The following is a 24,867-nucleotide window of genomic DNA, read 5'->3' on the forward strand; positions in this document are numbered from 1 at the left end:
ACCTATTTTACAGCAGCTGTTCCCTCTGACCTCCCCCCGCCCCCGCCCCACATTCCAACCTGAAAGCACGTTGCATGGATGAGACTTCAGGTCTGTAACGCAGCCTGTTTAGCCAATGTCCTCCGCCTAAGGACAGGCAGGTAAAAACCTCCCAAAGCCCCCTCTTCTGGCCTAAGTTCAATGCCACCCGCCCACCCACATTCCCCGGTTCAGCAATTTTCAGCCTAGACGCGGAAGGATTTGTTTCCCCGGCCAGGGCGCCTTAACGATCCCCCGAATTCCGCGTCTCCTGGAGGCCAGAGGTTTGGGCACCTAGGAAGGTCGCGCCTCCTTGTGCCCCGATGATATTCGGGTTGCAAAGGAAGGAGACATCGCCTCGGCATATCCCTGGCCGCTGAACAACACAACCCCTACGTCCCTGCACGGGAATCCGGTTGATAATCTCCTCTTGCCTGAGAATCAGGCGAGGTGCCCTTTACTAATTTCGCGCGTTGGGGACCTGGGGCTGCCTCCTCTCGGCAGCGCCGGGCAGGTGCTGCGCCCTGGCGCTCGCCTCCTTCGGCCGCGCACTGAGCATGCCCGGCTCTGCTGCGCGCAGGCTCCAGGCCTCCCGTGCCTCTCCTCCTCCCGGCTCGTCTCCCGCCCCTACCCTCCCGCCCGCGCCTCTCCCCCTCCCCACGGCTAAGGAGTCGGCAGTCCGAACTCCGGCGCGCCAGGTTTTTCCAGCCGCCGCGAGCGCCAGGAGGGAGGGGAGCGCCGCACCAGACAGAGCACTAGGTTCAACACCAGGATTGGTTGCAAGTAGGGAGCTTTCGCCACTATACCGGGCCCCTCGGACTGAGCCGGCACCGCACCCGAGGCTCTCGCCAGCCCAGCGGCCAGGTGCTAAGGTAAGTGAGGCGGGAGCTGTTTGGGTCCGGCTCTTGCGTGGGCGCGCGATGCCCCGGGGACCCGGCTCGCGGATTTGGGGGAAAGGGCAGAGTCCGCGCAGGTTGCCTGAAGGACAGGGGGGCTTCCCGGGGCTCTCAGTCCTGCGGAGCTGGACAGCGCCTTTGGGACCGTACAGCTCAGAGCCAGAAAGCCCTGCAGGGTCGGGCCAGCAGGAGCTGAACGCCTGAGCCCAGGAGGAGTCAGGGCCCCGACGACGCCACCGTCACCCCGCAGCGACCCTTCTTCTCCTTCTTAGTCGGAAAATAAGTTTGTTGTGCTGCGAGACAGCCACAAAACAAGGAACCCAGAGCCTGGAATGCTTCGGGAACCCTTAAAATCAGCTTCTCCAACTGGTTCAGGCTACTGCCCCCTCTCCTTGCGCCCTCACCTCTAGCGCCGGGTTCTTGGCGGGGGTTTTCTTCTGATAGCCCAGTTACAGCCCACAGCAGAGGGAGGCGAACTTGGGGTTTGAAGGGACTTGGGACTAAAGGAACAGGAGCCCGTGGCCGTGGTGGAAGGAGCCCTGTGGAAACACACACTGATTTTTGTAACGCCCACTGTGTGCCAGGCTGGGTGCTAAGCGCTGAGGCTACGGCGGCGAGCGACAGACCAGGTGCCTGCTCTTATGGAAGGTACCTGGCTTCGCCAGTCTCTGCCAGGGGAGCTTGTTGGGTGGCGTTCGTTTCCAACAACTTCTGGGGGATTTCCAGTTTCTTTTGAGAGGCAAGACAACCGTCTCGTCTCCTCCCCGGACCCAGACAGCAGCGAACTGTGCGCCAGGCGCCCCACAGACACCAGTCCACTCACTCTCCTTCTGGAACGGAGGGCTCAAAACCTTCGTGCATTTTCTCTCTTGTGCTTCGTGTATATATTTTACTATTTATGAAAGGTATGGAGGTGAAGGTAGGAGGACGTGGGCTCCTGCATCTCTCTGAACCAGCCAGAGAGTCGGCTGCATGAAAACATTTTGCAGCACAGCGAAGCTCCTGCGAGGAGGCGGCTTCGCGCGTCGGGAAGATAAGGCGGTTGCTTGCTGGCCAGGGTCTCCAGATTTGGTGCGAAAAAGCTTGCGGAGGTTGTGTAGGGCGAATCAATGTGACTGAGCACCTTGGCTGTGTGGTCTGCGTGGAGGAGAGTGGGCCGGTTCTTGAGGTGTGTTGGAGGTTTATTTGTAAGGAGGAGTTCCTGAAAGGAATGTCGTGGAACTTTTTCTAGTTTTCCTGCTGGAATCAACATAGGGGCGGAGACATGTTTGTCAGAATAACAGTGGCATTTAATTGCATGGGAAGGTCTTTCAGTTTACTGTAGTGGGAGCTGGATAGTTCAAGGAGTAACTCCACATAACTGAGTCGTTTGGATACCCACATAAGATAATTTGGAACGTGCTTGTATTTTTTTTTTTTTTTTTGAGGTTTGTGGTTTAATGTCCTTTAGAGAGTGGGGTAGGAGCGTAAAGACTGTGTAGGTTGCCTATGAGCAGGTCCACACAATAGCGTTCCCAAGTCTGGCTAATAGCAAGTTTGTTCTCTCTTTCTCTGTCTCTACCCAAGTGGGTGAAAAAGAACAGTGTGTCATGAAAACAGGCACCTGGAGGTGATTTGGGTGGCATTCATAAGAAAATTCACGTTACCCATAAGTTTCTTCTTGCTATTTTTATCTTGATTTCTTTAAAGATTTTGTGGGAATCTCTGCAGTGGGTCACAGAAGTAGGTAAGATTGCTAAGGATCAAAAACAAGTTTCATGAGAATATTATTTTTGCTACCTTATAAAATAGCTATTGATTTGTTTGTTGAAGCTGGTTTCAACTGCTCTGTCTTGTTGAGGAGAGATGATGATGATAAACCTCATTATTTTTCCCTCTGAACCCTGGGAGGTAGCTGGCAAGGATGGAAAAACTGACCTTTTCAATTAAAGACTAAGAGTCTAAGAGAAGTGACTTGGATAAGGGTGCATGTCAGAGCCACATGTAAGTTTCAACAGAAGTAGATTTTCTTATTTGCAGTTTTTTAAACAACACTTTTCATTTCTTTGAGTTGTAAAACTTTTCAAGTCAATTGGGAGTCAATTCAGTACCTTTTTCCATAGTCATTTCATATTGGCAGGTAATTAAGAGTGATTAGAGAACAAACCTTTCAAATGATGTTGGATTTTTTATCATTCACTTATTTTACCTGCTTCTCTCTCCTTTTCGTTCAAAAGTAGGCCCTCTGATTTCTTTTCCGCTCTAAGCACTAAATCTTTTGGCTGCAATTTTTCTTCTGAAATGTACACAGGACATCCGTTCCTTCAATTTAGTCTTAAAAAAATAAAGCATCTCAGCAGAAAATTCCCATGCATGGTACTGACTTTTCTACAAGTTTGTCTGATTATGATTTTAACTTGTTATTTCTTCTTTGTTATATTTGAAGACAGACATAATATGCATTAGCTTCAATCTCTCTTATCTTAAAAATGAATATTTTGTAAAAACTTGCTTTTATATTATTTTAGTTGAATAAGTCTATTTCATATGATAGGCAGAGAGATGTCTCTACACACTGATTTTTTTTTTGTTCCTTTTTGTCCATTTTTCTCCGTAATGCTGTGTTTTAAGCCTAGTGAAGGAGGCAAGGAGGCAGGATTTACTGCCTAGATTTATTGATCTTCATTATTATTATTATTTACTATCAGAAGAAATCTGACAACATATCAATAAAATTTATTTATAAACTGAAGACATGCTGTTATATGATACACTACTTATAAAACACACAGACAAAGAAAAAAAGATGAATAAAGCAAAAATTATGAAACAGAAGTTCTCATGTTGTTGTTATGTATCCCAGTGGATCGTTTTCTTATTTAAGCCACTGGACCGCTTTTTGTTTTTGCCTATATATAAAAAAGTTGCCAGGAGCCCCTGGGGTGTGTATCACGCTTTAAAGATCACTGCTGGTTTGATATTTTTAAAATCTTTCTCTCCTTATCTCTGCTCTGCTGTTCATTATCTCTGATACTCTAGCCAGTTGTAAAACTGCTACACTTCTGTATCTTCTGTAACAAATAGATTAAGCACACTTGTTTTCCTCTCATGGACTCATATGTGGATAGAATGAGGTATAAGGGATGAATGTGTTTTGGAGATGTCATCTTAGATCTCCCAAAGTACATATACAGGTGCATTTTTAAAAATGGAATTTTAGTTTAAAGACGAAGTACCAATGGTCAGGAAGTGAAGAATCCAAGGAGTAAATGAGGGAGGATTGGAAGGACACTTTCCACATTGCAATGTTGTGTGGAGGCTGGAAAGTTCATAAACCTTGAAGCAGATTAACCTGAATCTAAGTCTGGTTCCATCATTTATTACATTTACAGTACTGGGCAATGTAGTTCCTTAATTTCTGTGAGCCTTAGTTTCTTTAGGTATAAAATTGGGATAACATCTATTTCAAGGCATCACGATAGGGATTAAACATGAGAGCATGAATCAACATGGGTCAAGAGCTTGGCTCTTTTAGATTGGCTCTTTAACAGATATAACAGATCCAAAAGCCATACTGCCTCAGATGTGAAATATATTTATTTCTCGGTTGTGTGAAGTCCCAGAATGGGTGATCATGGCAGTACTCCTTCAAAGTGTGATTCAGAGACCCAGCCTTCATCTGTTCTGTGCCCTTGCCATCTTCAGCAGGGTCACCGTGCTTACTTGCATCAAGACGTTGGAAAGAGGAAGACTTGGGAGGATGTTAATTGCCCAGAACTGGAATGAGTGCATATTACTTTTCCTTGCATTGTGCTGGCCAGAACCCAGTTCTTTGTGGATGTATGTTGCTATTAAGGAGGCTGGGAAATACAGTCTAGAAATGTTATCCAGGAAGTAGAAGAAATTGTTGGGGGAACAACTAGCATTCTCTGACGTTTTATTACTATATGTGATATTTCTTCCATGTTCAATAACTGTTACTTCCTTTTCTTCTCCTAACCGTTGTTTTTTTTTTGTTTTTTTTTTTTTTCTGGTAGAAAAACTGGAATTGATACAATAAACAATAATAGAAGCAGTTAATACATACATAGTGCTTACTATTATTGAGATACTTTTTAAAGCACATTGCCCTACTTTGCCCTTCTATTATTATCTCCATTGTACAGATGAGGAAAACTAGGCATAGAGAAATTAAGTTATTTGTTCATCATAGCTAGTAAGTAGCAGAGCTGGGATCTGAACCAGGTTCTCTTGCTCCAGAATTGATTTTTTAACAGCTTTTTTTTTTTTTGCTTTTGCCTCAATACTTTTCTTATTTAAGCCACTGGACCACTTTTTGTTTTTGCCTATATATAAAAAAGTTGCCAGGAGACCTTTTTAAAATACTAAAGTAGAAAAAAAAGATATAATCCAGAACATACTGGAATGGAATTAGATATGATACAGCTTTATCTTGAATACCTACCAGGATCAGGAGCAGATATTTAAAGTAACTCCCCCGACTTACACACCCTTCACCACTACAACTGCTCTTTCATTTCTGATAAACACATTGTCAGGGTCTGTGCCTTGAATTACAACCTTCTCAAGATTCTATTGTGGGAGTCCTGCGCTACCACTTTCATGCTTCAATATGTGAGGATAAATTCCTCTTCACTTCTCAGCAGAAACAAATATCTTCCCTGGCAGGTTTTTCAGCTAAAATAGCCTCTCCTAACTTTTGATCAAAGGTATTGCTCTTTATCAATATCCCCAGAGTCCAAGAAAGGAAACCCTCTTCTTTTCCTATGAGCTTTGCAAAATTATTTTTTATTTATCTATTTATTTATCTTTATTTTCTGTATGACTAAGGGGACTGTATATACATCACAGGTACCCTCTAAAAGAAAATGGTCCCTCTTGTTCTCATCCTGTTGTCCCATTTCCATTAGAGAATCTGCCTCATCTTATGTTTCCTATGTATTTGTCTTTCATAAAAATGCCTGTTACAATTTTGGTTCCCAGTGGCTGCAGTGGAAATGTGTAGTGGTCAATAGTAAGAGTATACTTTTTGCTAAGATAGATATTGTTCCAACATTAAAGAGTCAGTTTTTTCCTCTTGTTCAGTATGTATTTGTTGCATCTTCACAATTAGTTAATGATATGTATCTTCTTACCATGTAGGTAGGCATAAATACTGTATACCTACCAGTCATTTCTTTCCCAGAAGCCCCTGTTCATTTCCTCTTTACTTTCCCAGACCCTCATGTCCTGAGAAATTTGCTTTTTTTCTGAACTCCTCTTTCTTTCATTTTTTTCCACTTCTGTGCCATTTATGTCTACGTGTGTGTGTGTGTGTGAGTGTGTTTCAAGTCCCTTCTTATGATTTAATGGGGTTGGAGGGCTGGAGAGGTTTTCACATGCTTACTGTCATGTTTTCAGCCAAATTCCACAGGGCCTTGTAACAGGCTAACATGAGCTGCTGTAATAGATAAGCTCTTAATTTTCAGTGACTTATTTTAACTTTTTACTTCTTGCTCATGTGTGGTAGTTCAGTACTCATAGAATAGATCCTGATTGAGTGGCTGTCCATGGGGTCATTCAGGGAATCAGGTCCCTTAGAGTTTTATGGCTTTGTTCATCTTTAAGTACCTAGAGTCCTCATCATTCACTCAAGATACAGGGTGTGAGGAGATAAATAATCCAGAGAAGTCTCATTGGAGGTTGTTGTAGGCACAGCCTGGAAGTGGTTATCATGACTTCTGCCCACATTCCTCTGGGGTGGACCTCAGTCACTTCAACATCCTTTGCTGCAAGGGAAGCTGAGAAGTGGCATCTAGCTGAGTGCCTGGGGGAGAAGGGTGAAAGGAAAACAGGTCTGGTAAATAACTAGCCAGTCTTTGTCACAGGTTTCCAATGAAAGCATGTGAGAATCTCAGCTAATTCTCTAGGTATGGGGAAAAGAGAGCATGGATTTTGGTTATTTGCCTAATAAATGCCCCTTCCCTTGCTTCCTTTTAATTTTGACCTCTATTGCTATCCCATTCTTAGTGCATATGGTCTGGGTGGGATTCCATTTCCGGTTTAAGGATTGGAGCATGGGAACCAGGTCTTGTCGGGAAGAGCATTGACTTTTCCTGTCCATAGTAATTGCTTCTAGAACAGAATAGGCATGGAGCCAGTGAGAACCACTGCAGTGAGATGCTTTGCTTTTTCTCAGTGACTCTAGTTGGGCTCCATGTATGCCCTTGAACTAATTCCTATAGATAAGGAGATTAGAACCAGGGAGCAGGTGGGCCTGCCACTGCTGCAGCTGTCTTAACACCAAAAAGAGAACCTAGACCTGCTGGGGTCACCACATATTGCTTGAGAATGAAGCCAACAGAAGAGTAGCAAGGGGCATGATGGAGCAAAACCAGCTCCTCTTGCATCATGTGAGCCCATTAATCTAGCTATGTCTAAAGTGAGTTAACCTGGTATATTAGTCTGTTCTCACACTGCTATAAAGAACTGCCTGAGACTGGGTAATTTATAAAGGAAAGAGGTTCAATTCACTCAGTTCCACATGGCCTCAGGAAATTTACAACCATGGCAGAAGGCACGAGAGAAGAAAAGGCATGTCTTACATGGCGGCAGGCAAGAGACAGCAAAGGAGGAAGAGCCCCTTATAAAACCATCAGATCTCATGAGAACTCATGATCATGAGAACAGCATGGGGGAAGCTGCTTCCACAATACAATCACCTCCTACCAGGTCCCACCCTTGACACATGCAGACTATGGGGATTACATTTCAATAGATGAGATTTGCATGGAGACACAGAGCCAAACCATATCATTCTGCCCCTGGCCCCTCCCAAATATCATGTCTTTTCACATTTCAACATGCCTTCCCAACAGTCCCCCAGAATCTTAACCCATTTTGGCATTAGCTCAAAAGTCCATAGTCCAAAGTCTCATCTGAGACAAGGCAACTCCCTTCTACCTGTGAGCCTGTAAAATAAAAAGCAAGTTAGTTACTTCCAAGACGCAGTGGGAGTACAGGCACTGGGTCAATCTTCCTATTCCAAGTGGGAGAAATTGGCCAAAACGAAGGGGCTACAGGCCCCATGCCAGTCTGAAACCAGGCGGGGCAGTTATTAAATCTTAAAGCTCCAAAATCATCTTCTTTAACTCCATGTCTCAAGTTCAGGTCATGCTGATGCAGGAGGTGGGCTCCCACTGTCGGGGGCAGTTCTGCCCCTGTCGCTTTGCAGGCTACAGCCCCCCTCCCAACTGCTTTCATGGCTGGAGTTGAATGTCTGCTTTCATGGTGCACAGTGCAAGCTGTCAGTGGATCTACCATTCTGAAGTCTAGAGGACCATAGCCCTCTTCTCACAGCTCCACTAGGCAGTGTCCCAGTGGTGACTCTGTGTTGGGGGCTTCAACCCCCATTTCCCTTCTGCACTGCCCTAACAGAGGTTTTTCATGAGGGCTCTGCCCCTGCATCACACCTCTTGCCTGGACATCCAGGCATTTCCATACATCTACTGAAATTTAGGCAGAGGTTCCCAAACCTTAATTTTTGTTTTCTGCACACCCACAGGACCAACACCATGTGGAAGCTGCCAAGGCTTGGGGTTTACACCTTCTGAAGCAACAGCTTGAGCTATACCTTGGCCCCTTTTAGCTACAGCTGGAGTGGCTGGGATGCAGGGCACCGAGTCCCTAGGCTGTACACAGCAGGGAGCCCAGTGCCTTGCCCAAGAGACCATTTTTCCCTCCTAGACCTCTGGGCCTGTGATGGGAGGGGCTGCCGCCAAGATCTCTCTCATGCCCTGAAGACATATTCCCCATTGTCCTGGCTCCTGCTTACTTCTGCAAATTTCTGCAGCTGGCTTGAATTTCTCCCCAGAAAATGGGTTTTTCTTTTCTACAGCATCATCAGGCTGCAAATTTTTCAAACCTTTATGCTCTGCTTCCCTTTTAAACATAATTTCCAATTTCAGATCATCACACTCAAGTTTAAAGTTCCACAGATCTCTAGAGCAGGGGCAAAATTCTGCTAGTCTCTTTGCTAAAGCATAGCAAGAGTGACCTTTGCCTCAGCTCTCGATAAGTTCCTCATCTCCATCTGACCTGGACTTCATTGTCCAAATCATTATTAGCATTTTGGCCAAAACCATTCAACAAGTCTCTAGGAAGTTCCAGAGTTTCCCACATCTTTCTTCTGTGTCTTCCAAGTCTCTAGTAAGTTCCAAACTTTCCGACATCTTCCTTTTTTCTTCTGAGCCCTCCAAACTGTTCCAGCTCTATCTGTTACCCAGTTACAAAGTTGCTTCCACATTTTCGGGTATCTTTATAGCAGTACCCCACTCTCTGCAGTACCAATTTACTGCATTGGTCCATTCTCACATTGTTATAAAGAACTACCCAAGACTGGGTGATTTATAAAGGAGAGAGATTTAATGGACTCACGGTTCTGTATGGCTTGGGAGGCCTCAGGAAACTTAAAATCATGGTGGAAGGGGAGAGAGAAGCAAAGGTATATCTTACATGGCAGCAAGCAAGAGAGAGTGAATGAGCAAAGGAGGAAAATCCCCTTATAAAACCATCAGATCTCATGAGAATCATTCACTATCATGAAAACAGCATGAGGGAACAGCTCCCATGATCCAATCACCTCCCATCAGTTCCCACCCTTAACACTTGGGGATTACAGGGATTACAATTTGAGATAAGATTTGGGTGGGGACACAGAGCCTAACCATATCACCTGGTGATTTTGCAGCTCTTCAGATTCATAAATTACCCTTTGATGTAAGCTGATTTGGGTTGGATTTGTATCACTTAAAGTGAGTACTGATTTATTAGACCAAGCAAAAAAGAGGAAAGAATACTGGATAAGGAAGGGAGTGGGGGCTTTATTTGTTTGTTGGTTTGTTTGTTTTCCTGAGCTCATCTTATGCCACTTTGGTTGCGTGCCTAACAGTTCCACGCCCTTGTAATACATCAGACTTCCAGTCAAGAACCATTTGGCATACCCCTACCCAGGCACATAGAGCTCTCACTAAATTATAAACCCAAAGCTGTTAATTCTTCTCAAAGATTATCTCTCCTTACAGAGTTATGGAAGGAAATGGAAGTGAAATCACATCCTCAGGCTTAATTCCCTCTTTCAAGGTTGCCTGTGGTCCCTCTTGGATGATGCTTTCTTTTCCAGCATCACTTCCCTGTTCCTATCCTCCCTCAGGCTTGCAGACCAACTGTAACAATCTAATCACCCATCCTGGAACTTTTCATGTGACTTTTTTTTTTAATGATTCTGTTGACATTGCCTCTCTCTTTGACCTCCTCTTGCTGTCCTTTTCTACTGTGTTTATTACAGTTTGCACAATGCTCAACTCAAATGTCACTAAGTTAAGCCTCTTTCAATACTGTTGAGGCATAAAGAATGGCTCCATCCCCTGCACATACTCTCATTGTACTTGTTTCCGTGCCACTGATATAATATCTGTCATGAGAATGACCATCTCTCTTGCTTTTCCCGGGACAGAGGGGTTCCCAGGATGCTGGACATTCATTTTTAAAACCAGGAAAGTCCTGATCAAGCCAGGACAAATTTGTTGCCTTGCCTTCTACATTGTAATAGCTCTCATTTAACATGCCACTCAGTACAATGGAATTTTCCTTGAGACAGTGGATAACAGCTTGAAATTTGGAGGCAAAATTCTTACCAATCCTAGATCCATTTTGTATTAGTTGTGTGATTATGAGCAAGTGACCTAACTTTTCTAGGTTACAGTTTCATCATCTGTGTAGTGGGATAATATGTGTTTTGTAGGGTTGTTAATTAAAAGACATCATAAATTAAATCAGTTTAGTGATGGACACATCTGTGACATTGTCTAAAGAACACAAGTTTTGTGAAGATTATATAGAGTACTACATGCAAAGTACAAGTAGTACAGTGCCCAAATCCTAGTAAGCATCCAGTACACAGTTTTTGTTATGGATTGTTGTTATTCACCTTTAAGTATCCCTTGCCTTAAACACAGTAGATGCCAAAAATACAATTACACTCAGAGAATACATGTTCATGGAGCATAAACGATGTTACTCAGAGTTTGTGATAAGTGGGGCAAGCAAGTCAGTGAGAGTGATTAGGAAATGTTGTTGATAATTACTTGGTCTTTGAAACTTGAAAAAGCTGGAATTGACTGCAGGATTAGTTCCTTTTTAGAAACAGTTTGTTTTTTCTTGCATATTTAAGCCAGACTTAACAAATTTTCATAGTTTGGAAAGAAAAAATATTTTCCCTGTTTGGGCAGGGTCAATATCAGTGCATAAGCCCTAAGTACATATTTTCATTGTCTTTGTTGATTAAATAAAAGTGGCACATTTGGGGGACCAAAATGCAAATATTTTGTCTTTCTTTTGGTTCGTAAGAAAATGAAGGTTAGGGCAGTAGAATCACTACTCCATTATTAATCATTATTCCATAATGATCTTGAGTTAAAAAAATCATACGAATTTTTTTGTTGTTGTTCTTAACCACAGTGACATATCCTCTCTACCTTTGGACTGAACTTTTGTATAGAAAAATACTTTGTACCTTGCACACTTGTATTAATATAACTCTTGAGTATCCATATTGCCTATGCCTTTCAGGTTTGTCATGGAAATTTCCAGTGAGGACAGGTGTTGCATGTGTGCTTATGCTGAGATCGGTCCAGTCTGGACAAGAAGACAATCAAACAAAACAATGATGTGACTCAAGTCACCAAGTATGTTTTGTAAGACTTGATTCTAGGCACATTGCCATCATTTTGAGTTGTGCAAATTTGTACTGTTACCTATGTTATGATGGGTCTTCAACTATTAATTATAAATATGAATGTTTTTGTCTTTAGTCACTCATTTGATTAGCTATTAGCTAGATATTGATTCTAGACTCCTTACAGATTAGTGAATTAATTGGGAGTCCAAGCATTATTTTTAGTGTATTTAATTGGGTGAATGACAACTTTATAGAGACAGTGATTACTTAAGTCGCACATCTAATTCTTAGTAAAAAATTATAGTACAAACAAGGTCATCTAGAATTCTTGGATCTAAGTAATGGTAAATGAAGATTTGTTTTTGATATAATAGTAGCTTTTAAAAATGGATATCCCTGTAAAATGTATTCATTTTCTGCTTAAGCAGGTGACTAAATATAATTTACTTCTTGATGACACGGGATCACCATGATAAACATAGGTTTGGTGGTTTAGAATAGAGTATGGGCCTTGGAATCAGATAGACCTGGTTTGAATCTTTGTTCTCTTACTAGCTGTGTGATCTCAAACACATTCTTACTTTTTCCAAGGCAGTTTTTAAAATCTGTAAAGTGAAGTTGATCCTGCCTATCTTACAGATAGGCTGTGAACATTAATGATATGCATTTAAGACTTTAGGACAGTGTGCATGGCACATTGTAAGCATTAGGTAAATGAACCCTATACTACAATCTTTACAACTTATACAGAACATAGTATACTTAAATGTTTTATATATTTGTTGTTCATTGTTTCAACATTCTTTGCCACATTCCTGTGACACTGGGGGATGCAACAGGATCCCATCCAGTGCAGCTGAAATGTTGAGACCGATACTGGTGACCTCCATCTGCTTTCTGCTGCCTTTCAGATTGTCATATTATAATCTTTCGCTTTGGTGAACTAGCCTTTTCTACTTGCTGTTTTCCACCATTTGTGAACTGGAAAAATAAAATACACAAGCTGTTCAAACATTCTTAGTAAGAGTAAACAGGTTCGGAGTGAGACTGTGAAGGGGCCTGTTTCTCCCCTCCCCACCATTTTTTTTTTTTTTTTTTTTTTTTGTGAGAGGATAATGGTATGGATGTTTCACATCGATTTTCACTGTTCTCAGCTTTACCTCCCTACTTCCCGGCTGATGTACTGGGAGTAAGATGTCACTATACCATAGTGGAAATAGAAAATAACCTGCTTTGATAATATTGTGACATGTATTTGTGATATGCTTTGCAGCAGCATCATGTTTGTGAAAATTCCTGTGTTACAGTGTGGAATGTTGGCTATCTTACCTGTAGTACAATAAACTTCATTCAAAATCCTGTGCTTAGAATACAACATGATCTTTACGGTATAAAGAGGTTTTCGTTTCTATTTTTTTCAGCACATTTCAAGGTCTTACCAGTTACTAGAATCTAACTTAAAAGCCTTAGTATTTACGCTTCATTTTCTTTTTTAAACCCAGTGGTCAGAATTCCCGATACCAAAACAATTATGGATACTATTAAGGTGGCTGTAATGTGTATATACGCACTGTGAGGTCATTGAGAATTCATAGTTCTGTTAATTCTACTCAATTCTTGTAATAATTGAAATTCACCAGTATATTGTTGTATATAGTATGTGGTGTAAGTGAAATTAATGCTTTTCTTTTAAACATTACTATTTTTAGAGAAGAACCTTTTCCTGTTCTTCTGAATTAAGGAATTGTTACAAATTTTTGTAGGTTTATTATAACGTGGCTACTTAAATCAACATATTAAGGTAAACTCTTAAGAAAAGAAACATAATATAATGTACTCCCCAAAATAATGAATCCTATGTTTTAGGTTGGTATTTAGTCTCCACAACTGGACAACACTATTTTATGTGATGTATAGGAAAGGCTGGAGGTAGACTTGATGATTTAGAATGACTCAGTGATTCATATCCTGTCTCTACTACTTATATATTTAGTATATATACAAATATATATTAAAGTTAGTATGTAATATTAGACCTTTTTTAGCTTCATTTTTCTCTTATATATAATGGAGGAATTCCTGTAGGGTTGTGAAGACTAAAGTTACTTAATTGTATATACACATAGCCTTGTGCCAGGATTATAATTAGACCATCCCTAAAAATGCTGTTTATCATTATGATTTTACCCTTTCAATGCATTTATTCAATATGATGCTTGTGTTGTAGATGAAATATGTGGATGTTATGATTTACAAACTTGAAATTTCATTATTTTAATATACTCTATAAAGTGATTTATGTTTGCTCATATGCTTTTATCTATAGGATAGACAATGCAATCCTCTCTGTGTGGAGACAGAGGAAGGCAACATTTCCATACTGCGTTGTTTTATGGTTGACTATTACTGCGAGCCACTGTATCAGAACTGAGATGAGATTAGCACTATTTGAGATTTCATTTTGGAGAAATGGTTTTGGCTATGGTCAAGAATCTTATTTATTAGAAAGAATGAATTACTGAATAGGCTCTCATCTGTATTCTTTCTATTTCAGCTGTAGCCCATCTTGCCGTCCTGTAAAAGAAATGCTGACAGTGACAGAGGAGAAATATAAAAATGTTTCCAGTTGCTTTCAGTCAAATGTGATTGAAATTTTATAAAAGATTTACACATTTTTTATTTGTAATACTGACAGTACTGGGAAATGAATTTCTGTTTACTCCAGAGAATAGCAGTCACTTTATAGGTTCTTTGAATTTTAAAACTTAGCAAGCATAACAATAATGACTGGTGTATTATTAACATGCATGTAAGAAGGAGTTTAACATATCTGAAGAGAAACTAGTTAATGTTATTTTACTTCCTATGTGTTTTTACAGCCTTTCAAGAATGAAACATTGGTAGTAAGTTTGTTTTGAATGTTTCTCTATTTCATCTTTGTATGTTGATTTACTACCTATTGTATGGGATTCAAAGAATGTTTATATCAAAAACTGTTTTCTTTAGAGCTTATCATTAAACCTCATTACTTAGATGTTTTAATTACTTTTATATGTTTCTTTCTGTATTTCTAACACATACAATGAGAATTTACTGTTTTCCATTGTGTTTTACGTTTTTTTCTTCTTCTAAGCACCAGACCAAGTATTCATGAAAGGCCTAAAATATATACTTTCAGTGGAAAGGATGGTAGAAATTCAGCCAATTCTGCTTTCTTGGGCTTTTAGATATTAGAAAGAGCTATAGAAATATAATTACACTGGTGGATTTCACTGTTCTCAATTGCCTGATTTACCAGGGTTGAGCAACTGAAGCGGGTGGAAGGGCTGTTTCCCTTATATCTGAATATAACATAATAAATTGTCCATCAATAGGGACTATTTGAGTTTGATATTGATCTTTGATGTTATGTATGCTGCGTTTCATTGATTAAAAGCATGCATTCTAGTTGGGTCTAGATATACAGTCTAAGTACATGATCTATAGTTCAGAATAGAGTATCATTTATATAGAAATTTGCCCATGGCCGTGTTGTAATTGTAGCCCATTGACTGGCATCTCCAAGGAGCTTGTGAGAAATGCAGAACTTTTTCCTCACCCAGACGCACTATATCAGAATTTTCGTCAGTTGATTTTTATTAAAGATTGATAAACATTTATTTGCATTGTATTCTTAACTAACTGAAACAACTGGTTCCTTGCTATGAGGCCTAAATGTCAAGCATATACACAACCTGCTTAATTGTATAGTAAGGACCCAATACTATAGGATGAAGGATATGTACAGTTGAGTTTGGCCAAATGATGATCAGAGTCTATATAGTTTAAGGCACAGATACACAAATTTTCAAAAATACAGGTAGAATATAGTCTATATGAATGGAATAGACAATGCTTTGAAAATCATTTGAGGGAGGCTTTATTGTTTGTGAAAACATGTTGTCATCACTTTTTGCTTTAAGCCCTTGGTGGTGAAATAACTCAAGCCATTCTTCCTTATGTTGAAGGTCGAGAACCCCAAGTATCACATCTACTATCTCACTCATCAATGTGATTGGTCAGCCTTTGCTGAGGTCCTACATAGCCGGTTTTAAAGTTAGACTTCTTGCATATACATATGAAAAGGCATGTTACTTGTGCTTTCAAAGAGCTTTTTGCTTGGTGTAAAAAGAAAACTCAGATTACAGTGTGATGTGGAATATAATGGTGGTAGTTTCATCGAGATGATGGGAAAGAATTGATAAGATAAAGTAGAAAGATGAGCAGAGTTTTCAGATTGGGTTTGGAAAGAGCACTTAAGAAAGAAGGTGGCCAGGTGGTGGCTCACACCTGTAATCCCAGGACTTTGTGAGGCCAATGTGGGCAGATCACTTGAGCTCAGGAGGTTGAGATCAGCCTGGTCAACATGGCAAAACCCCATCTCAAAAACAACAAAAAAATACAAAAACTAGCTGGCGTGTTGGTGCCCACCTGCAGTCCTAGCTACGCGGGAGGCTGAGTTGGTAGGATCACTTGAGCTAGGGAAGTTGAGGCTACACTGTGCTGTGATCCTGCCACTGCACTCCAGTCTGGACGACAGAGCAAGACCTTGTCTCAAAAAAAAAATAAATAAATAAAATTAAGAAAGAGGGTATAGTATGTACAATGGCCATGGGCTTATGAGGAAAAATGGCAAGTTCGGAGAATGCCAAAGGTATGAGTGGATGCTACGGGTATGGGAAGGTGGCAATAGGGCCTTCATTTACACAGTTTCATAGACTAGAATGTGAATGTTATCCCCAGAGTTGGACCACCAACAAGCAATGACTGTGATTGTTGCATCATGGTTTTGTGCAAAGTGGCATCTCTAGCGAATGGGACAAATTGGGGAATGTGAGGAAATTAGGAGATATTCTTTATGCTGTATAAAGCCATTGCAAGATTTTAAGGGGCTGGGGTGACATCAGATTGTTAACTTTGAAGGATCTGCCTGAATTCAATATAGAGAGCTGAATGACGGATTTGGGCTGGCATGTGGAGTGACATCCGTAACCTGTCTAAGCTTTGAGATGTATGCCTGGTCTATGATTATTTTCTATTATGCCTCACGTTAATTATGGAGGATAACAGTAAACTGGGTGTGAAAGTGCATTTACATTTTATATATAAAATATTTATACTTCTGTAATGTATTTCATATTTAATTCCAATATGCAAAGGGATTAACAAGTAATTTGGAGCTTAAATTAGAGAACCAAGAAAATAAGCAAACAACAAAGGTTATTATGTACATAATGAAAATAAATCTCACAATGTAATTAAGTGCTTTTATATTGTAATATGAGAAGACATCTCATGTAGGTTGTAGATTTCCAAATGGACAATTTTGCTTGAATACAAGGCACTCTTTTTTTTTTCTCCATTTAAAAACATTTGAAAGTTTTATATGGCAGAGGTTTATATGACAAGGTATACAGTGCTGATCTGCTGACCAATATATTTTCTGGCATCATTCCATGTTTCTCTCTTGTGACTGAGGTGCATTCCTTTGCTAATAACATTTACTGTCCTCAGACATTATTAAAGGACATTTAATGCTGTTTGACAACATTTCAAGTAGTAGCCATTGATATTGTAGTGGACGTTTATTTTTAATCACAGGAACAAGTTTCCGTTTCTAACAGCAAAATCTCTTCCACTGTTTGAAGTCTTGCTGGATGATGAAACCTCAGCCCACCCTCCTAATAGGAAGTGGACCATCAGGCCTCTCTGATGACCCTTCAGCCAGGCTCTTCTCATTGCTCCAGTACATCATGCAGGCATGTGACCTAAGTTGCAATGATCAGACCCTCTCCTCCTATGTAGAATCTTGGGCTCAGTAACATAAGGATGAAGAAATGGTTAGTAGATTTATGCTTTTTACTGTGTCAGTGTCCTGGCCCCACTGAACGTGGTGTGTGGTCCAATATTAATGGTATCTCTACTGGGGGTTTTGGAGCTGCTTGGTCCTCTAGTTCTTCCTTCTATTCTGTGCGCTCTCCATATCCTTTTGATAGTCTCCTTTTGCTTAGGTTCCCAAAGTTGGTTATTCTTGCTTGGAACCAAGGAACTATAAAGATAAATGGAGGTTCTTCCAGGTAACCCTGTTTATCCTCTTAGCTTTCTGTTAGGAACATCCACAGCACGAGACACACAAGTTACCTCTCAGGGTGCCTTTTGAGGCCTGTCCAGGAATTTGGAAAATTCATCCTCTTAAACACCCCATGGCATTTTCCACAGTTTATAGTAAGTACTCTCATCTTAGTATTCTGCAGAATGCAGAAAGGTACCTTGTAAATTTGGTGTATGAATCTCTCTATTGGTTTTCAAGTTGTGGTGTATAGCTTTATTCAAAGGCAATTCTGACATTTCATACAACCACAGCTGCCATGTTGTTTCTTTTAAAAGCTTGTGCCTTCTCTGAATAATTCATATTGTCCAGTGCCTTCAGATTATTTCATAAGATCAACACCTAAAAAGTCCTTTCTTGTTCTAGCTAATACTTAAAGACTCTTTTGCAAATGTGTTTCTAGAAATTGTTATCACAGTTAGGGTGGGCATTTAGCTTTTTGTGCCTAGCCTGTAAACTTGGGTCTTATTAACTCTGGGAACCATGAGTCTTGGTATTTATGCAGTGAGACTTAAAATCTTTCTCGAAGGTGCTTTATAGTAACCTCCATGTAAAGCCTCTAACTTGGGCCTGGCATTCATAATTGGGTTGGGCCCCAATACTGATGATCTTCAAATCCTCTTTCATACATAGCCATCACCACTAAACTCTTACTCAGCTAATATTAGAAACAAAGCATTGCAGGATGCCTCATGTCTAGTGTAAAGACCCATGCCTGTCCTCAGCTTGGAAGTGGAGGAGGGGAGACGTGTTTATGGGACTAGATATAAACTCTATGGGGTAATTGCTACAAAATGTGATCCTCAGAAACACCTGGGAGCTTTGGAAGAAAAGAAAATCTCACAGCCCCACTGTAGATAATACCGAATCAGAGTCTCTGGGAATGAGTTTTAGGAAACTGTAGTTGAATAGGCTCCCCATGTGATTCTGATGTTCAGCCAGGTTTGAGCGCTAAAGCATGTTCTGTGGAACACTAATTCTTCTAGGTAGATATAAATAGGATTCCCTTTAAAAGTGTTCTTAACAAAAACGAACTGAGGAAATTCAGGATTTTAAACAGGTTTTCTAACACGAGAATTTTTCAGAATCTTTATGTGCATTGTGAAATGCATGCTTCTAAAACTTATTTGACTATGGAACAATCTTCCTTCTCTATCCCCCCTGCCAACTCCCTACCCAACACAAAGACTCTTTACTAAACATCTAATGTTGTAGATTTCAGTCCTGGCTCCTCCTTAGAATAATCTGGTTAATCGATCTGGGGTTGGGGGTGGGTTCTGTGTGGCAGACACAAACTCAAAGTGTGTTTTCTATTCTCTCACTCAAAAACAATCAATAGAGAAGATTTTTGTGACCAAATATGTGGGAGAATCCCCCACACATCAAGCAAGCAATCAGTTTTCCGGCAGACACTAACTCAGTGTCCTCTAATTCAGTTCAGTACTGACACTCTCTACTTAGAGATAGTCTCAGATCACAGAGGTTGAGGGCTCAGTCCCACAAGACCGTCCCCCACTCCCAATGCCAAAGGCAAGCCTCTGGTTGCCTGTTTTACTGGCATTTCTAAAACAGAGCAGCTATAAATTGGTGTTCCCGCAACCTCCTCCTTGGGTTCAGTTAATTTGCTAGAGCTCAGGGAAACACGTTTACTGGTTTATATAAAGGATGTTACAAAGGATACAGATGAAGAGATTCAGAGGGTGAGATATTGGGGAAAGGCCCCAACCTGGGCCTTTCATGCCCTTTCTGGGCACACTACCCTCCAGGAACCTTTTGTGTTAAGCTGTCTGGAAGTGCGTCTGAACGCTGTCCTTCTGCATTTTTCTGGAAGCTTCATTAGGTAGGCATGATGATCAAAGTATTGGCCATTGGTGATCAACTTCACCCTCAGTCCCTCTTCCCTTCCAGGAGGTTGGGAGAGGGGGCTGAAAGTCCCAACCCTCTAATTATATCTTGGTCTTTCTGGTGACCAGCCCCCATCCTGAAACTACCCAGTAGCTGCCAGCCATTCATCTGCTAATTAGCATACAAAAGATTTTCCTTTGGAGATTCCAAGGATTTTAGGAGTTTTATGTCAGGAAATGGGGTGTAGAACAAATACATATATTTTACCACTTCACAGGCTAATGGAATATTTTAAAATTTCCCAGGTGATTTTATTAGACACACAGGGTTTAGTACCATAGATACGATGTAATATTCTTTGGAATACATTTTGGATAATTTATTTATTTAACAATGTGTTCCACATCACCCAGATTTTTTAGTTTCACATCTGTCAGGTGGTTTTACTCAACTTACATATGTATCATCATATTTTTAGAGTTTGTTTTTAAATATCTTTTTTTCTGATTATAATAAAAACTTTTTCTTAGAAAAAATACCCCAGCTATTATAGACACTCTTAAATAAAAATACATTGGTTGTCTAAGTGAATTTTAATCATAATGAGTAATATTAATTGAACCTTTACAATGTACTAAGGAAGTCACTAAATGTTTTTATTACATTATCTCATTTAAACCTATAATAATCCTATGAGCTAGATGCTGTGATGACCCCTGGGTCCTAAATGAGAAAACTGAGAATCAGAAAGAGTAAGTAATTTGTCTCAGGTCATGCTGCTAATAAATGGCAGTTCTGATATATCAGATCCCAGGTATACCTGATTGTGAGCTAAAGCTCTTAACCAATTTGGAATCCTGGTTAAGACAGAGGCTTTTATGTTTAGTGATCACTGTATGCTTAAAACCCCTTAGTATGTACATGTTACTTTCTGAAGCACATTTTATTGCAAGGAAGGTGAATCTTCATAAATGATAGGGGTTTGGGAAAGTATTCCAAATGTTAAGAACCTTTTAAAATGGGAAGATTTTCAACCAAACATTTGCATATGAATGTGAATAGAATTTTTGTAGTTATAGTAGATTGGTAATTTGTGCATGTAAATTATATATTATTTATTAATCTGAATGTATTTGAATATTCCAAATTCACTGTTTACATATATTTTTCCTACGGATAGGCTTCCAAATGTTGCTAAGCTTCCAGAAAATATCGAGTTTGATAGATTTTTTTGGGTCCTCTGGCCAGAAATTTAAACAAAAAGAAAAGAATGATTTTGACTACTGGCAATAAAACTCAGTGAAGGGGATTTATGTACGGGTCCAAATGCATGCTTATTAGTCACTCAGAACATGATGTTTCATTTTAAAAGTACATGCCTTTGCATCTTGTTATGACATTTAGAAAAAGTTTTCAGTTGCATGTGTTTCATTTTGCCAGAGAAGATAAATTGACTAATATGTAAATGACATTACAGGATCCAAGTGTGATGGTTAATTTTATATGTCAACCAGGCTAGGTCTGGATATTTGGTCAAACATGTGTGGATGATGCTGTGAAGATATTTTAAAGATGAGATTAACATTTAAATCAGTGGACTTTGAATAAAGCAGATCCATAATGTGGGTGGGCCACATTCAGTCAGCAGAGGGCCTTCAGAAAAAAAGCGATCTCCCAGGAAAAAGAATTCTGCTAGCAGACAGCTTTTGGTCTTTGGCTGTGACATTAACTCCTCATTGCTTGTCCAGTCTGTTAACCTACCCTGCAGATTTTGCGCTTGCCAACCTCCATAATCATGTGAACCAATTCTTTAATGTGTCTCTTTCTTTCTGTCTCTCTCTCCATGTATACATCTAGTTCATCCTATTGGTTTTCTTTCTGTGGAGAACCCTGACTACTATACCAATATTCCTTATTCTTCCTGTATAAGAAAGTTTCTCTAGCTGTTTTTAGAATAATTTTATTTGGATGTCCTTATCCACAAAATCCACTGTTAGACTTTTGCAGAATGATGAGTGATGAATCATACCAAATACTGCCATCTCCAACACTACTGATGTTGCCCCAGGCATTGGGCAATTTCATAGATGCCATATAGAGTAAATGGGAACACGGAAAGTTCAAAGATGGAATTTGTTACTCCCTGGAAATTTGTAGTGGTATAGGTTTCCAGGTGTGGCTTTTGTCTTCCAGTCCAAGTAGGATAATTTAGAGAAATGGGAAAATAATCTCTTTCTAGAATCCACTTCATTTTTCCATTTAACCTACAGATATCAAGTGCTACTAAGCCATAGGACCAAGCTAGGTCCTATGGGTAGAAAAGAAAAGAAGTCAGATATGGAACTTGCCATCATAGATCTTAGGGTTTGTTAGGGGTTACCCCAAAAGAGTTAAACAATTAATACTTAAAAAAATTATACACTGTATAGGGGCTCTGAAGGAGAAAAGGAAGGTGCTGGGATGATGCATAATGTGGGCAGGATCTAGTGTAGGTGGCAGAATCAAGAAAGGCTTCTTGGTAAATGTGAATTTTGAGACTCCCAAACTTGAGATGGAGCTAGCCATGCAATAACCAGGGAAGAAAGTTCCGGGCAAAGAAGACAGCATGTAAGGAGCAGTAAGCAAGTAAGAGCGTGACTCATAACCTGATTTAAGTTTTAATGTACAAACAATCAAGTTGTCATGGGTCAAGAAAGCCTTAGACTAAGCTGAGTGAAGGGGGCTCTAAATAGAATCATATAGGAGAAATAACACTGGGAAAATGAGGATAGTTTAGCTGGATTCTACTTTGAGAGTATGTTAAAGGAGAAACATTAGTTTCACACTTTACTAGTTTTAAAATATGTTTAACTTCCATATTATTTAAACTGTAATGTGAGGCATTTAGGTTATATATATATATATTTTTTTTTTTTTTTTTTTTTGAGACAAAGTCTCACTCTGTCGCCAAGGCTGGAGTGCAGTGGCATGATCTCCGCTGACTGCGAGCTCGCTTCCTGGGATCAAGCAATTCTCCTGTCTCAGCCTCCCGAGTAGCTGGGATTACAGGTGCACGCCACTATGCCCAGCTAATTTTTGTATTTTTAGTAGAGAGGAGGGTTCTCCATGTTGACCAGGCTGGTCTTGAACTCCTGACCTTAGGTGATCTGCCTGTGTTGGCCTCCCAAAGTGCTGGGATTGCAGGCATGAGCTACTGTGCCTGGCTGATAAATAATTTTTTAAGTATGCATATGACTATCACGAGTGTGGACTGCTAGCTAAGGCTGGCTCATCAATATTTGTCTAGAGATCTTAAAACTGAGTGAAATACTAAGTGAATTTTAATCATAATGAGTAATATTAATTGAACATTTACAATGTACCAAGGAAGTCACTAAATGTTTCTATTATATTATCTCAATTAAACCTATAATGATCCTATGAACTGGATACTGTGATGAGCCCTGGGTCCTAGATGAGAAAACTGAGAATCAGAGAGAGTTAGTATGAGGCTCCTCATGCTTTTGGAGGCTTTCTCTATATCTGAAGCCACTTGCAAGTCTAGACTCACTGACTTTGTGAATTTTAATGACTTCCTTCCTCCCTCCTTTCCTTCCTTCCCTCCCTTCTTCCTTCCTTCTCTCCCTCCCTCTCTTCTTTCCTTCTTTTTTCCCCTTCCTCTCTTTCTTCCTTCCTCCCTCTTACCAAATGCTAGTACAGCACTGGATATGGTGAATATATCATTTCAAGCATAAGAAACTATATGCCTTGTAATCCCAGCACTCTGGGAGGCCGAGGCGGGCAGATCATGAGGTCAGAAGTTCAAGACCAGCCTGACAAACATAGTGAAACCCCGTCTCTACTAAAAATAGAAAAATTAGCCCAATGTGGTGGCACGTGCCTGTAAACCCAGCTACTCAGGAGGCTGAGGCAGGAGAATCGCTTGAACCTGGGAGGTGGAGGTTGCAGTGAGCCGAGATCACATCACTGCACCCAGCCTGGGTGACAGAGTGAGACTCCGTCTCAAAAAAAAAAAAAAAAAAAAAAAAAAAAGAAGTTATGTGCACGAGGACCCATATCCTCCAGTTCTATAGAATTGTAAGTTGGTTACTATAGAACTTATGCTGTATTTGGAAACTTTCACTGAAGAATATAAACAAATGTCAAACCTGTAACTTGGCAGAGTTTCCATTTCACAGTCGGAAGAACTGAAGTGTACAACCTTCATTCTGCATTGTTGATATGAAGAGAAAGAGTTAAAGGTAATTATCCATATAATTTGAAAGAAAAAATGTCTCCTTCTGCTCAAGAAGTAGGGTCTGATACCTTGATTAATTTGTACTGGTTACTATTATTTAATTTCCCTGGATAGTGTGTGAACTTTCCATTTCAGTTTGCCTTTGTACCCCTTTGTATTTTAAAATTATTTTTCTTTAAAGGTTATTTGTCTATGATTGTGCATTTTAATAGTATGAAAGGGTACCTGGTCAAAACTGTTTGCCTTTTGTCACTTTCTGGTAACTCCTTTCCCTAGAGACAATGTTACTATTATTTGTTTGTCATTTCAGAGATCTTTATTGTTATATGGGCACATATAACTGATTTTGTCAGTTAAAAAAATCTGAGTGCTTACTATAAAAAATGATGGCATGGAATATTTTTCTTCACTTAAAGATGAATCTTAGATGTCAGTCTACATTAATCTATACATAGCTAACTCTTCCCTGTGAAGAGTATTTATTCCTTTGTACAAAGGCCATAATACTAGAACTTGCTCATAAGAATTTATGTTCTTTACAGACTTTTGCCATGATAAACAATATCTTTATAAACATGTGTGATTATATCTGTAGGATAAATTCCTGAAAGAAGAATTGGAAATTTTTGGTCAAAAATACTGTATTGTACATTTAAAAACTTTAATAATTATTTCCAGATTGCCCTGCAAAGAAATTATCATAATTTACATTCTCAAAACAAGGTTGTCATAACGTTTGAGTTGATGCAGTAGCTCCTTGGCAATTAATAGACGTTCATTTTACAATCTGTCAACATTTGCAACTTTCACGAAACCTCACAAGTGATCATGTACCCAGGTAAAACAGCTTATGTTAGGCATTCTTGTGCAAGGTTTATGGTTGGCTGCTGTTCTTATCCTTTCCAGTTATAAAAGCTCATTGAATTTCTCAGTTCAAGGTTGCCGTGTTATATTATGAGATATTGGGTACTGTCGGTGAGACTTGGCATGACTGGACAAGCCATTC

At 40.0% G+C, this 24,867-nt stretch overlaps 1 protein-coding gene across 1 annotated transcript in view; it reads left to right on the forward strand.

Annotated features, from left to right (window-relative positions):
- The first annotated feature begins 719 nt into the window (after positions 1–719).
- Positions 720–24,867, forward strand: part of CNTN4 (contactin 4) — a 991,759-nt gene continuing 967,611 nt past the window's right edge. The window contains exon 1 of the mRNA XM_032149528.2: positions 720–890. The gene's annotated coding sequence lies outside the window, so the exon portion shown is untranslated. The remainder of the gene's footprint in view (positions 891–24,867) is intronic.

The sequence above is a fragment of the Hylobates moloch genome, unplaced genomic scaffold (genome assembly GCF_009828535.3).
Source record: "Hylobates moloch isolate HMO894 unplaced genomic scaffold, HMol_V3 SCAFFOLD_4, whole genome shotgun sequence".
In the NCBI taxonomy this organism is placed as follows: domain Eukaryota; kingdom Metazoa; phylum Chordata; class Mammalia; order Primates; family Hylobatidae; genus Hylobates; species Hylobates moloch.